Here is a 16,400-nt window from a genome sequence, read left to right on the forward strand (position 1 = left end):
CAAAATGCATGCATCTCTCAGGCAAGTCCATCTAACTTTTCAGACGAGCAATAATTTAGCTCAATAAGCATAAACTGTTATGTCTGTATATCATATAGCTGAAATTTACACATAATTCTTTGTTCTCTTTCAATGAGCAGGGATTGTATTTTAAGTGTATGTATGCATACACACACACACACCCCTCTACACACATGGACATACTCAAATGTGGAACTCCAATTTTTTCCATGATTTTTAGCAAAATATTGCCAAAATAGTAAGTTTACTATATTGCAATGCACAGGAAAAAGTAGAAAAAATTCAGTAAGATTTAGTCAAATCCCATATAAATTATCAGTGTATTTTGATGAAAGAATATTAAGGATTTTCTTTCCATTTTATATTTCAAATAGCATAGCACCCTCTGGTGCATCTAGTAGAAAGAAAATAACTAAGAACTACGAATAAATACCAGTCATTGTTATAAAAAAGACAATGTTAAAAAGAAGAAAAAAGGAACCCTTAGAAACAAAAAATGTCTACTAATAATTGGAAATAAAATTTCAATGTAATCCTTTATTAAAATCTTTTATAACTAAGGAAGTTATAATATTGAATAATAAAATATTTTAAAAATTTAAAAAACACAGAAGTTTGAAACTACTCCTGTGTTCTTAATAATAGGCTATTTTTATTAAAAACACATTCTTACATGACAAATTCATTAAGAAAAAAAGGTAAGTAATTCAGTGAAACAAACTGTTACACCAAGCACTATTATCTGCTTTTGGTCTTGCAAGAATGAAAATTATTAGGACTACAGCTATCCACACAGTCATAAACCACTAAATTTCACACCCAAATAGTCATATCTCCTTTAGAAGTCCAATGGGAAAAGAATTAAAAACATGGAACACTTCAAACTCTGATATGACATGTTAACTATTAAAACACACCTAGTCATTGGCAAAATAATTTCCTAAAAAAGTGTATTTTGATAATTACAAAAGCAGAGACCATCACCTGCTTTAGGCAGCTCTTTTGTAAACCTCTGGAAGTTTCAACAATGCACAAGAAATGAAAGTGACACCTGTTTAAATCAGCCATCTGTCCCTAACAAGCCAAATCAGTATATGCACTCTCCTTAAATTTCCAAAGTATGGGTATACATAACACCTGTGGAAAAAGAGAAGTACTGCTGTGACTGACAACCAACTTTACCAGAAATAAATAATAAACTTGTGGCTAACAGAAAAACATCATTTTAAACATTAGCCTATTCATTTAAAAAATCTTAATCATGCTTTCAGCCCTCATTCTTACTAAGGAAAAAAAAAATAAAGTAGTTTTATTCACAATTTAAAAACATGATCACTTTTGGTATTCTAATACATTCGTTTGACAGAGCTTGATTTTGAAATGGAACTCCAACTACAAGGACACTACCATACCACTGAAAGCTTATTATTTTGTTCTGTGTGTATTTGTGATGCGTTCACAACATGTTTCAACTGAGAATAATTTTTAAAAAGGACTTTTAAGAGTCGTATCTGATATAAAGGCTACACATTTTTTAAGTATTCCGTATGACAATACCTGCAGTTAGTAAGTTTTGGAGACTGCAGGTAAAAATAAAATTAATATGGAATATTTTAAGAGGGAAAGAAGCCTTTCATAGGAGGACAATGTAAAGCATGGAAACCAGAAACACCAGCTAGAACACCAAAAGGAACTGCAGTGATAAAAGATCACTGCATTTTAGATACTTACTTACATTTCAAGTAGGAAAATGGTAACAGCCTTCCCTCTCTACGCAAAGTTTAGTAAATGAAAAGAAATGGCTACATTTATTTCTGTAGACAGTTTTGTGATTAACAAACTACTGTATCAGGCAGGAACAAGAAATGGGACAGTGCTAACAAAGCTGAACCTAATTATTAAATAAAGCACCCTGACTTTAAACTCTTTAACACCATTGTACCTTTGATTCCTCTTTTGTTTACCTATATTACCTTACTGAAAGGCTTTCTCTCCACAGTAGCACCATGTAGGCTAGCTCACTAACAGCACGACAAAGCATATGATACAGATAGGCTCATTAGTATATGTTGAAACACAATTAGTTACACAGTCTGAAGTCATGAAAACCAATGAATTCAAAAAATAAAAATAAAAATGACAAGCCACCTCATTTTCAAACACCGGTTAGCATCACAAATACCAACTATTTTGATAGCTGTGGGCATTAGGGAATCAGAATGCAAAATCCAGATCTCCTCTGTGATCATTACAGTATTTCAGAGAGAATAAAGAGTCAACAATATTAAAAAAAGTGATTACAACTGCACTATTACTTTCCAAATTGCAGTCACTGCCTAAAGAAAGCGTGGCTTAGTATAAAAAAGGTCTTTGCTTTCAGACAGTATGATGTACTTTTTGATTCTGATTTTTTATGAAACATCTGTATGTCTCCTCACAGAAAGTTTGTGTCGCAGCTGATGCACGCACTTTCTTTTGCTACCCAGGCTCTGCATACATGTTCTGCAAAGACAGATTTCAACACCCAAGAAGGACTCCATCCCAAATAGTAAGTACTCTGTCCTGCTGTGAGAGGACTACTCAGGAAAGGCATGGTGCAGAACTGACATCTCTTTTCAACAATGGTAAATGACAGGAATGATTTCACAACCAACGAATTGCATAAACTACGCAATAAAATTAATAACAAATACATTAAGATTTAAATGCGCCATATAACTAATACAGTACCATAACTCGCTGAAAATTCTTAATGCCTTTAGAAGTCATTTGACAGCAGGACCTAGAAAATCAGCATACGGTTGTACCTTAAGTAAAATCATAAAAAGATGACAACACAGAAACCTTTGGTCATTACTCAAAATAATGTATTTTCTAAGCTCCTGCCGGCTCATGAAATATACATAAAAAAAAATACAGATCCAATACGCGTTAGCTCAAGAAATGTTGGTATCAACAATGCACTAACTACTTAGCATGTTTTTTAGTTGATAGCTACTTGGAAAAACTGCCCCTGTCACATTAATTGGTAGATCCAATGTGAGACAAACAAATATATTGTTGAAATTATAATGAGAAACCCTGCATTTTACCCAGGGTTCTACAGATGTAAAAATAGAAAGAGCATAGATACAATTAAAATGTACGTTTTAGATTAAAAACAAGCACATCCTTTTTCCTAACTATTTTACTAAATAAAGCAATAAGGAAATAAGTCGTCACTTCAAGAAGAAAAAAGCTTGCCTCAACGACACATGATTTGACAGGTCAAAGGGGAGAGTGCAACTGGATATGGAGATTTTAAAAGAAAATTTCACTGCCATCATAGATGCCAAAAATTCACTTTATCTGAAAGAATTTAAAAAGTATACAGAAGTATGATTTGATGCCACTGATGACACAAAGCTTTAGATTTTAATAAGCAATTACAAAAAAGGATGAAGAAAACAAGCATTTTGGAGTGAAAAAAATGCAAAACATTCTCATTAATAACCCAGTTTCTACTACAGCTCCTTGAAAGGTACAAAGCTGCCTCTTCCCTCTTTCTCAAATGCACTCCTGAAAGAGCAGTAAAAATACTATTTCTTGTTTTGTCCTTTCTTTGCTGCTCAGTACAAACTCAGTCAATACCCTGAATTTCCTTCATTATGGAGAGTTTAAGGAAACTGAAATGGATTCTCTCCACATGAACGTTAACTCACCGTGCATAATCTACACATGCGATGTTCCATACTACACTGGTTGTATGAAAGCATCATTTAAAAAGGAGTGCAAGAAAAAAACCCTGCTACTCGGTGTATGGGTGAGGGTACTGAATAAACAAAAAAGGACTTCACAATAGAAAGAACATACAGCTTGCACTAAAATAAGCAGCAAATTGAATATGAATAAAAGAGCTACATTGCTATGTAAAACACAGTAGAGTGATTGCTATGATCGACAGCACATGAGCATGATTAAAAAAATACAGCAAGTTCATAAAAATCTGCAGTATTTAGTAGTCGCATCAAATCCGAACAAGGCCCCTACAAGTGAAGGGGGGGGGGGGGGGGGGGGGGGGGGAAGCCCAGCTCTTGGCGTGCTACAGGATCCGTCTTAGCTGCATCCTTCCTCCCACCCCCAGTTTTCTTCGGCTGTGAAGTAAGTAACCTCAGACCGTGGCCGGAGCCTCGTTCCTTGATGTCCACATTCCCCCGTCCGTGCAAACGAGTGACCAAGTAAGATGCATACCCACCGCATTCAAGCAATTGTCCTGCAAGTCCCAGAAGCGTGCCTCCATGCCCATCATCACCAAGCCTCTCTTCCTCCTCACTTCGCACCGCGGCCAGCTCCCTCCCCGCCCGACAGCCCGCCCCATCCCAACCGCACCGCCGAAGCACGCCCTCCCCACCCCGCCGCAAAGTCCACCCAGCGGGGCCGGGGGCGGGGGTCGCGGGGGGCGAGACGGACGGGGAAGAGGGACGGAGAGGGGGAGATGGCGGAGGCAAGCGGGGGAGCCGGGAAGGCGACCCACGTCCCCCTCACCGCTGCGCAGCGCAGCGAGCCGCGCAGCCCAAGGGAGCAGCCTCGGCCCGGATGCTGCGAGGAGGGGTGAGGCGGCGGCCGGGGGAGGGCGAGCGGAGGGAGGGCCGGCCTGCGCCCGACAAGCATATTCACCTGGGCTGAGGCGGGCTGTGGTGGCGTTCCCGCTGTCGTTGCTGCTGGAGGTGGCTGCTGTTGTTGTTGTTGTTGTTGTTGTGGGTGACGATGAGGAAGGGGGTGAGGAGCAGCAGCAGGAGGAGCAGGAGGAGGAGGAGGAGCAGGAGAGGAGCGGTTGTTGTTGATGGGTAACAGTCGCCAGGACTACGGTGACTATGGCGCTTGATTCACAAGGCAACGGTTGCTATAACTCACAAAAGAGAGAGCGAGCGAGGGAGGAGGAGGCGGCGGCCCAGCCGGAGAGGCCCGGAAGAGGCGGGGCCTGCCCTAACGGACGGCGCCGAGGCGGGCGGGAGAAGCTCAGCCGGGCCGGGCACCGCCTGGGCTCTGGCGCCGCGCCGGGGCCGCCGAGGCGAGCGGGCGCGCGCAGGTACGGCGGGCAGGCGGCCGGCGGCGGTTAGCGGCGCGGGGCCGGCGGCGAGGGGCGTGGCAGCGCGGGTGCTGCCTGGGTCGGGCCCGCGGCCGCCTGACGCCATTTCCGGCGGGCGAGGAGGAGGGGGCTCGGCTGCGGCGCGCTGCCGGCGAGGGGGCCGCACAGCGCCCGGCGGTGGGCGAGGGAGCTGCCGCCAGGCGGGACGGACAGGAAGTTAGGCCGGGCGGCGGCGGCTCTCCCCCGCCTACCGCCGCCTGTCACAGGCGCCCCACGCCTCCTTCCCTCGGAAAATGGCAGCGAGGGCCGGTGGCGGTGGGGGAGCTGCCCGGCTGCCGCCATTTTAAGGCGGGAGGGACGGCGGCGGCCCGGCTCGCAGCTCCGCCGTGCCCCAGCCCGCGCGAGGCTCATGCGGGCGTGAGGCGAAAGGCCGCGCTGTGGCCGAGACAAGGCCTAGGGCGCCCGGTGGCTGCCCCGGGTCCTCTTGGCCTTGCCGCGCCTACGGGCCTCGACCCCCATGCGAGCGGTGGGGCCGTGGAGGTCGTGGGTGCGGTGCTGACAGCTGTGAAACCGGGCTGCTCTCCACCTGGCAGTGCATGTGTGTTCATTCTAGATGGGTACTTGGGGGGACAGGTGACATCGAGGTGTAGGTGGTTTCCTGGCTATGTACAGGGCCCACACATCTAAAGGCTAATACGGTGTATGTAATCCCAGTGCATCCCTATCTGCAGCTTTGTATACAGCTGCTGCTCTCCGTATTGTTAACAATCACCTGTAATCTGTTAACTGTGTAGTTGCCTCATGACTGTTTCCAATGTACTTGTCTGTATCCTCACATGTTCCGTTACCCACACGTTTTAACAGTCCTGACATCTTCCTCATACCTGTCACTGTAAGCACCAGACATTCGCCTCATATACCCTGCCACTCCACTATACCTGCCCCTAGATCAACAGATCAAAATTGCTGTTACGTACCACAGGAATGTTTTCAAACTGTTAATAGATTTACTGTGACTTTCAGGGCCCCATGTAACTATCGTAGCTGTAAGAACTATTTATAATAAAAGTCAAAAATCTGTACGTATATAAAAATAAAACCTTAACTGATGGAGCTTTAAGTCTGTAACAGAACAATCTTGAACTAATAAAACTCTGCACTTCTCCAACTGAAGCTATGTTTTACTATTTCCTGCGGTGAAACCTAATCTTCCTGAGATCCTAACCTTGTAACTGCTCCGCTGGGATCTTCAACCTCAGTGGGTGTCTTGAGTGTTTTAAGAGTGGATGGTCCCTCACTTGCCTTGTCAATCAGAAACACTTAAGATAAATTACATAAGCAATGTAATTTAATAAAAATACATAGCAATGCATTTAGGCAGTCAAATAATTTGGAGTAAAAAGATATTTTGATAATCTTTCATTGTAACTATCCAGCAAATACAGGTAGTTTTATTTAGCTGGTAGTACATTGAAAGAATTGATGATTTGTGTTTTCATTGACTTTTAAATTTCATGTGAACAATGCAAAGGACAAAAAGGGGTGTCAGACACTGAGCAGTTTTACCAGAAAATTGTTGCTAGAACAATGTGACTCAATTCCATGGTTGAGCTTTAGCAACATTCATCTCATCCCGTTTTTTTACTTCTTGATACGGTACTGTATTTTCCATCGCATCATTTGTCACTTGCATGCTTATTTGCATGGCAAGATGAACAGGGTGAGCTGTGGTAAAGTTGAAGGATAAAAGCATTGCGCTTTGATTTGCGTTCTTAAATCATGGAACTTTATGTGTCTGTGGAAAAAGTAGATCAAACCTAATTCAGGCCTGGGCAGAAATTTAAAACTTACATATATAAATATTGCTATACTTCTTTCCCTGAGCCAGTATATTTGCAGAATATTTTAGTCTATACCAGCATTTCAGTCTGTAAATACATGATCACTTGCTGTGTCAGAAAGAGGGTAGTAGCTACTTTCGTTACAGGGAAATTATTTAACCACTTAGATGTTTTGATGCTTACATCTATGAAACTAATTTGCAGAGATACCCACATAGATCACTCAGGGCCTAATAGAAACTGAAATTCTGTTTCTAATAATGTCAAATACATTTCTCCAAGTTTTTATCCCAAAATTTTGTCAATTTGATGTCATCTTAGTTTTTGAAGAGGTGATCTTTTTTTTTACTTGTCAACAGTTACCATTGCAAGATAATAAAAACATTCAGTCGCTTCGTAGAACTTCTGTAACTAATGACAGTATTAAATATGAAAGCACTATTGATTGAAAGTAGTTGTATTGTTAAAAGCCTTGATACTGTGTATCTCAAAAATAATTTTATGCCTTATGTGGATAAGAAATAATCAGTATATAATTGAAGTTTTTCACTGGTGAACTAAAACAGGGTCAGACAGAAGTTGCTCATGTGCTTTCAAAAGTATCACCTTTTGCTGTCAGAATCAAAACTTTAGGGCCTCTGAAAAAGAACTGGTTTTATACACAGGAATTTATACTGTGATTTTGTATGTTGAGAATGATAATGGAAGAAAGGCTATTCCTAAGAACCACTTTTTTCTGATATTAGATTTGGTTTTGATCTTGCAACAGAATTACATTGCCATATTTTCCAAAATACAGACCCTTACAGAGTTTGGATAGTTCATAAAAAGTCAGAATTAGCCTGTCTAGTAATCTCATCCAACTTAGCCCATTTTGTGATAAATCCATTTCATAGGTTGGTTTCCTATGCCAAATGCCAAATGGCTTTCAGATACAGTGTATCATTTCTAGCATATCTGAAACATACCACAAGGCATTCCTATCAGCCATGTTGTGCAAAATGCAGTATCTATATATCTTATGAAACAGTATAAAGACAATACAAAATACCAAAGTAGGGTCTGTAGGAGCAAACTGTTTCAGACCATGGGTTCATCTAATCCAGTAGTAGTATTGGCCCTGTTAGTATAAGTTAATGCCTAGAGAAGTCCAAGAACAAGTGTGTTGTGTGTTTTGCTTGTTAACTTTGCCACCCTATGACCATTTTAAGCTCAGAGATTTTCTGAGCCCTGCATGATTTTCCAAGACAAATTTTCCAAGACAAAATCTTTTCCAAGAATTTGTCCAGTCTTCCCTTAAACTTGTGTAAGCTTTGCATTCACAAGTCTTTTGTCAAGAAGAGCCTGGCAACTGTTATATGAAGAAACAAGCCATTCTGCTTTCTCTGATGTCTAGCCTATTAGGTTTTGTATTTTCCTTTCTTGTGAGTGCTCATGATGAGGGGAAGAAAGCAAAGGAGATACATATCGACACTGATGTTAAGGGATAAGCAACTTAGTGCAGATCTAGAGCTATACTGTCTGACTGCTTGTTATGGTTCTTCTGAATAATGTAAATACACAGACCACCACACAATTCTGCTTAAGTAAATCAGTTATTTATTACTTACCTAATTGGTAAATACTAGTACACATAGCAGTCTTACATGTATGCCACCTTATAGCTATAAAAAGTCACTTACTGTTCTCTTGAGTGTTTTCTACCTATCTCCCATGATGCAGATATCTCCACTTGCTTAGTGGTCTGCATACCTGTAGTCCAGCTACGTGTGATACACATTCTCCTAAAGCCTACAAATTTGTTGGTTCTTGTATGGGGTTAGGTGAAGTTGGCTTGGACCACAGGGTCAGTCCTTTGCTGTTTGCATGAACAGGATGTGCTTTTTTATACTGTTTTTTCTTCTTCATTTAGGATCTTGGAGTGTCAATAGAAGCATAGAATAGTTTGGGTTGGAAAGGATCTTTAAAAGTCACCTAATCCAACAGTCACTGCAATGAGCAGGGACATCTTCAACTAGATCAGGTTGCTCAGAGCCCTGTCCAGCCTCACCTTGAATGTTTCCAGGGATAGGGCATCTACCACCTCTCTGGGCAACCTGTTCCTGTGTTTCACCACTCCCATCGTAAAAAATTTCTTCCTTGCATCTGGTCTGAATCTACCCTCTTTTAGTTTAAAACTATTACCCTTTGTCCTATCGCAGCAGGCCCTACTGAAATGTTTGTCCCTATCTTTCTTCTAAGCCCCCTTGAAGTATTGGAAGGCAGTAAGGTCTCCCGGATCCTTCCCTCCTCCAGGCTGAACAACCTCAACTCAGCCTTTTGTCATAGGAGAGGTGTGTGTTCTATACTTCTGATCATCCTTGTGGCCCTCCTCTGGACATGCTCCAACATGTCTTTCCTGTGCTGAGGACCCCAGAGCTGGACTAGTACTTCAGGTGGGGTCTCGCCGGAGCAGAGTAGACAGGCAGAATAACCTCCCTCAACCTGTTGGCCACATGTCCTTGCCACTTATTTAGGAACACCAGGATTCCTCTATCAATCTGTACCAGATAGTTAAAGCTACCAATGAAGTCTGCATGTTTGGCCTTGCAAGTGGGAACAGATGGCCACACCACTTTGCTGGGCAGGAGACTCAGCTGTATGCCCATCTCATGATTGCCTAGGCCCTCTGTTATGTGAGCAGTACTGCCATGCTGCTCTAGAAGTCCTGGGTTCTGATAAAGGTAAGTTTTCTTAAATTATGTTTTACCCTAGCTGCTGGTTCTCTCATCAGTGGTTGACGTGACAGTCCCTGGCAAACCACCAGTTTGGTTTCCTGGTACTGCAGTTTCTCTGTCCACACAGTTTTACAAGAAGTACGCTTCCCTGGATACCTGTAGTTTCCCATGTGACACCCTGTTGACAATTCCAAGATACAGAAGACATGGAAATACCATCATCTGCAGGAATGGCAACAACTGACCTTGAAAGCTGACCATAAAGAGTAAATGTAAAACTGGTGACACCTAGCCTTTTATATGCATGAGAAGCACTCCAGGATGTGGCATAAGCTGAAGGTACTGAGAGATTCCTGCTGCTACCTCTGTGCTTGGTATACACTGGAGGACTTAAGGGGTGCAGCCCACTCAGTGACTTGAGGCCCTTGCATGCACATTAGCAACTGGAACATACTAGGTGCAGTCATGCAATGCATCTTCCAGCTTGGTCTCATCAGAAAGGTGTTTTGTAAAGGCACATGAAGTTTATGCACCAAGATTGCATCATGAAGAGAATCAAAGCAGGGTAAGTGGTATTGATAAGACATTTGCCTTGACAATGCACTGTTGATATGATCTAAAATGCTGTAGGTAGGCATATTTGTAGTTAATTTAGAAGCCTGACATGTTAATCAGTATTTAAAGTCTCTTACAGTTTGGTTACACTGAGTTTGTAATAAGCTAGTGTCATACACAGAAGTAATTAATGCTTTTTAAAATTATATTGAGATACATTTCTAGAACACCTTTACCTACATAATGAGTAAAAATAATCTAGGATAAAAGAAATTTATTGTTCCTCAGTACCTGATATAATGAGTAGGCATATGTTAAGCCACATTCTATCTTAAATAAACAAATACAGATTTGGTTGCCATGTGAAATCTGAGATTATACCAGCCACCGAGAATCCACTTTTCTTTAGGAAAATTACTAAAAGTTCCAGCCCTAATCCTGAAAGAAATTCAATTGATTACTGAAATCAGGGTTTGTAGTTGTTTAACCAGGGTTAGGATAGTCATTTAAACAATTTCTACAAAAATTATTTTGCTCCAGCTTTCTAATGTCAGGCAGCAGTGCCAAACTGATAACCTTTGTAGGTGTGACAGTGCTAGAGAATCCTTAGTCTAAGCACTGGCTTTTGTACAGACAACAGAGAAGGTGCTCAGCTGTCTAGCCACACATGAGGCTTTAAAATTTCTCCCTTAATGCTCAAAGACCATGGCAGAAAAAGTCTATGGGTTGGATGGAATAATTCCCTTTATATATTCCCATTAAATCAATCCACTCCGAATAGTGACAAAGTAATAATTTGTCACTTTCTGCACTCTGGTGTCCTGCAGAGTTAGTGCAAGTCCTCACCTTACCAGACTGTGGCTGGACTTAATAACTGCTGTGAAGACCAAGTGAGCACTACCCTTTCTAGAAAAAAATGGTCAGACAGCTGAAGTAGTAAATTAATATTTTTTGAGAATGCAACACACAGCACTCTCTGTGAGAACTGTGCAACTTACTCCATGAGTGGGTAATTTTGTAGATGAATGTTAAAAATCTGTCAGGGAGCTTCTCTAATACAACTGTCCATCCTGGAGAACATATGCCTAGCAGGTCTTAATTTAAATTCAGCATACAATTAAAACCAAATTATCTACTTGTTTATGTAGATGTGGCTTCTTTATTGAATTCAAATGGGAATACTTCATCAGTAGGCTGGGCTAGAGTACACCAGTCTAGGTCTTTTGGTAGGCTTGGCATTTGTCAACAACAGCCTTTGTGATACAATGCTTCGTGTATTGAATCAGTTAGCCAAAACCATACAATGTTATGAAAAAAAAAGTATTGCAGTGGGAGTTTTGGTATACAATCAAGGGCATTGTGGCCTGTTTTTGGTATAAATATGTAGTTTTACATGACACTTTTTTACCCCATTGCAGTAAGCCTAGAGAAAACATTTATTCAAGCCTCTTATGTGTATTTTCATTTCTTTCCTAATTTATACAATCTGTCAAGCTCAAAACCTGTTACATACTAAAGCTTAAGATCTGTTGCTATTTTGGGATTTATTTTTTCTTTTTGGTAGCATCCAAAATTAAAAGCATGTAAAAACACTCGAAAGTGCATGGCCCATTCTGCACAGGCAGTGTCCCATTTACTTAACTGCAGGCTCTGTGGGGTTCCTCAGCTTATATTCAGTGTCCTATGATACCTCTCCCAGAAGCTGATCCTACATGTTACTGAGAGCTAGCATGACTGCTTTGTGTCCAAACCACAGGCCTGTACGCTGCCTTGCAAATATGTGGGTTACAACACCCTGCCTGTCATGTGGGTGGCTTTGGGCACATTAGTCTTTGCGGGAGCCCTTGCTACTCATTTCTGGCTCTGAGCTGCACCACAGCAAGCCAGGCATGGATTTATTTGTGGAGGTGAGGAGCAGGTGAAGATGCTGGCAGTGCCATTAGCAATGGCTGCAGGACTGTGAAATGGAAGCAGACGTGTTTGTCCCAGCAACAGTGGTTAAGCAAGGTGGACTGACTGCCCAAAAGGGCTGTCCCATGAGGCTGACTGGGGGACTTGGCCTGCTGGACTGCGACAAACCTACTGCTTGTTTAAAGCAGGGGGAGGCAGGAAGAGGAGAAGTAGTATTTCCAAGAGCTTGATAATCAGGGCAAGTATGGATGCTGCCAGCAGTGTGCTCCATAACCTTGGCTCATCACCCTAGGGGTGAAGTAGGCTCTAGTGCTTTGACAGACATGGGTGTGAAGTTCTTCCCTGCTGAGAGCACTACATGAGCTTTTGCAGCAGGGGACCCTGGCAGGACCAGTCATGTGGGTACCCGTGGCTCAGGGTAAGCAGGGACATACTGGGTGTGCAGAGCTCCCTCACCAGGCTGCTGGCCACGGGAATGACAGGTAGGAATATGGGGTGACAGCACAGCAGGCAGGTCATCACAGGGGAGGCCTTGGCACGGTGTCCCTTGCCACAGTAGCTAGGAAAGGCAAAGGCTAAAACTCAAAGCAAAAAGTGCATGGTCAAGAAAAGTGGACCACACTGCTGTTAGAAGACAGATGCAGAAAAATATTTTGGTCTCATCTCTCTTTACACAAAACCTTTCTTTTTCCCCAGGTGCTATCTGAGTTTGCTCAAAGCACATGATATATAAAACAAGACTGCAGATTTCTATTCCACATGTTCCTGATATTTTCTAAATACGAATTTCAGGTCCTGTTCCTCCTTGTTGAGACCATATTGGCAGCACCACAGTGTGGCCAATTGTTCATGTGACTACGCTGTACTACCACTGGCTCGTACTGAGGTTCCAACTGCAGAGCTCCAGAGGCATCAAGGCTGGCTGGCACCTCTGGGGACCACCTAGTCCCACCCCTGCCCAGAATTTGTCAGCCACCGCAGGTTGCTCAGGGCTGTGTCCAGTCAACTTTGAGTATTTCCTGGGATGTAGACTTCACAGCTTCTCTGGGCAACCTGTTCCAGTGTTCAACCACCCTCACAGTAAAAAAAAAAGTTTCTTCTTACATTTGAATGGAATTTTGTGTATTTTAATTTGTGCCCATTGCTGCTTCTGTCACTGGGGACCACTGAGAGAAGTCTGAGTCCATCTTCTTTACTCTGCCCATCAGGTATTTATATACAGTGATAAGATCTTCCTAAGCCTTCTCTTCTCCAGGCCAAGACTCCCAACTCTCTCGGCCTTCCCTTGTATGAGAGATGCTTCAGTCTCTGAATCATCTTTGTGGACCTTTCCTGGGCTCACTCCAGTATGTCTGTGTGTCTCTTGCACTGCAGAGCCCAGGACTGCACACAGTACTCCAAATGTCTCTCACCGGGGCTGAGCAGAGAGGAAGGATGACATGCCACCACTTGCTGGTAACACTCTTCCTAATGTAGCCCAGGAGGTTGTTGCCTTTGCTGTAAGGACATGTTGCTGGCTCACGATCTACTCATCCTCCAGCACCTCCACGCCATTTTTGTCAAAGCTGCTTTACACCTGGTTGGACTTCAGAGGTTATTTCTCCCCAAGTGCTGGACTTGGCATTTTCTTTTCTTGAGTGTTATGATGTTCCTGTTGGCTATTTCTCCAGTTGAACAGCAGCATTTATCTCAGGTTTGTAGGATCTGCAGATTTGCTACTGTTGCACTCTTGTCCCACCATCTGTAGGCTATTAATGAAATTGTTAAACAGTACTGAACTCAGTTGCTGTCCCTGTAGCATACCAGTAGTGACCATCCCACACCAGCTGGATTTTGTGCCAGTGACCACAAACCTTTGGGCCTGGTAGTTCAGCCAGTTTTCTATCCATCTCCATTTTTGTAGTCCATGCTTCATGAGTTTGTCTGAGGATGTTACAGACAGCAGCGCCAAAGCCCTTGCTGAAGTTGAGATAAACAACCACTACTTTCTACTCATCGACCAAGCCAGTCATTTCACTACAGAAGGTTATCAGACTGGTCGCACATGATTTATCCTTCATAAATGCACGCTGACTACTCTGGTGACCTTCTTTACCTCAAAATATCTGGAAATCGTCTCCTGAATTATTTACTTCCAGTCACCTTCTCTGGGACTGAGGTGAGGGTGATCAGTCTGTAGTTTTCTGAATATTCTGTTGGGCCCTTCTTGATGATAGGGATGACATTTGCTTTTTTCCAGTCTTCAGGAACCTCTCCCAGTTGCAGTCACCTTTCAAAGACACTTAAGAGTAGCCTCACATTGAATGACATGGGCCAGCTCCCTCAGCACTCAGGGGTGCAACCTGTCAGGTCCTGTGGATGTATGAATTTCCAGTCTGTTTAAAGGACCTGATCCTCCTCCACCAAGGATAAGTATTCCTTGCCCTCGTCGTTCCCACTGGTCTTGTGACCTGTGATTGCTTTACTTCTAAGGACTCAAGTGAAGATGGCATTGACTGCCTTGCCGTGTCCCATGCCCCTTACTTTTAGATCCCTGATCCATTCAGCAGTGGGACCACATTTTCCTTAGCCTTCCTTTTCCTGCCGATGTACCTGTGGAAAGATTTCTTTTTCTTCTGGCAACCTTCATCAGAGTCAACTTTCCTAACCCTTCATAAACACTTTTCCTAAATTAGGATCTGCCCACTAATTCTTACTCATCAGCTCCCAGCTACCTCATCATCCATCCCAAGGCAGAGATCCATGCATCCCCATTGCTCTCTCACATAAAAGATCATGTCCCTTCCACACCTTCCCTGCCTGTCCTTCCTATAGACCCTGCATCTTCCCATTGCAGCACTTAGTTGTGTGAGCTATCCCAAAATTCTCTCTATCACCAGTTCTTATTTCAGGCCTTATATTTATTACATATTGGTGCTTTTGAGCATTAAGTAACTGACACTCTCATGATGGCTGAGATACTTTCTTAATCTTTGTGAATCACATAAATCCTATTGCACTTAAGTACTTGGGCCATATTTCACAAGATATTAAATGCAATATATGTGATAAGAATGCAGTCTTACTTTCCATCACTTTTGAGAAAAACAAGGGTATAATTTCTGCATTTAGATATCCCTTCTACAGAATTTCACGTAAGGTTTTAGATGAGTGCATTTTTAAATGACCGTGATGACAAATTGTAAGTTTTTTCAAGTAACCGTAGCATGTTTTATCTTTTATTTTTGGCGAGATGTAGGGAGAACAGTAAGATCTAGATTGTGTAAGTTGCTCACTGCCAGCTTCAGTGTCTATTCAAATACAGCATCTTCCAAAGGAGAACAAACACAGTTTTTGAAGACAGGAGAGTAGAAGCATAAGGAAGTTCTGAGCCAACAGAAGGTCAAGAATTTGGCCTTTCATACTCTGCACTTTGGTAAGAATATTTAACTTCACCTGTAACTGGATAGTTATTATACAAGTTTATAAGGCACTACGTAAAAGCAGAAATTTCATGGCAGAGTTCCTCTCTGAGCTTCTTGATGCCAAGGATCAGGCACTGCTATTATTTCTATTCCCATTCACAGAGTAGAACCTGCAAGTTGTGTTCAGTGGCTGCAGAGAGGCAAGAAGCGATTTTATCATGCAGTTCAAAAGCCATCAGCTTTTATAAGTGTGTACATTCATAGTCTCACTGTGGACAGAAGGGAAGGAATTGGCTGAAATTGTGGGTTGTGAAATTGTCCAGGCAATGGCAATGGAGTGGTCCTGAAAGGAAAGACTTTCGGTTAGATCCACACAGAAACATAAATGTTGCAGAAGTGGGTACATAGTATCTACCAAAAGCAGAAGCTAAGGTCTTAGCACATTGGGAGGGTTCCTATGCAGCACACAGGAAGTTCTAATTGGCATGGGAGGGATTCACTCCCTCTGAAAGCTGAAACCCAGGCGGCTCAGCTTACAGACAGTTCACAGTGTTATGCACTGAAGCCTTTCATCCTGGTAAAGCAACAGCACAGACTAGCAAAGGCATGAGGCACTAGACTGATTCCCCTTGTTGTTCACTGTTCCTCACTGGGTATTTGGGAGCCAGTTCCTGGCAAGGGCAGAAGAAGCAGCATGAAGATACCAGTTTCTGCAAATCAGAATGAAGAGGCCTGTAGGAGGAGGGAGAGGATATGTCATAAAGCAAAGCCTGAAAGCAGACAAGAATAAAGTTGTCCCATCATCATCATCAGGTCTAATGATTTTAATGGTGAGGACCTTGGCAGATAATTTTGTAGCAGGTGTAACTTCAAGAATAATTAA

The 16,400-nt window shown here is 42.6% G+C and overlaps 1 protein-coding gene across 4 annotated transcripts in view; it reads right to left on the reverse strand.

Annotated features, from left to right (window-relative positions):
* Nucleotides 1-6,691, reverse strand: part of RFX3 (regulatory factor X3) — a 129,159-nt gene extending 122,468 nt beyond the window's left edge. The window contains exon 1 of one of the 4 annotated variants that reach the window (XM_080372304.1): nt 4,678-6,691. The gene's annotated coding sequence lies outside the window, so the exon portion shown is untranslated. Of the gene's footprint in view, nt 1-4,251; nt 4,328-4,677 lie in introns of those variants that run through there. The other 3 variants (XM_080372305.1, XM_080372306.1, XM_080372303.1) reach the window with 3 other exon arrangements.
* Between the last annotated feature and the right edge of the window lie 9,709 nt (nt 6,692-16,400).

The sequence above is a fragment of the Falco punctatus genome (genome assembly GCF_963210335.1).
Source record: "Falco punctatus genome assembly, chromosome: Z".
Taxonomy (NCBI): domain Eukaryota; kingdom Metazoa; phylum Chordata; class Aves; order Falconiformes; family Falconidae; genus Falco; species Falco punctatus.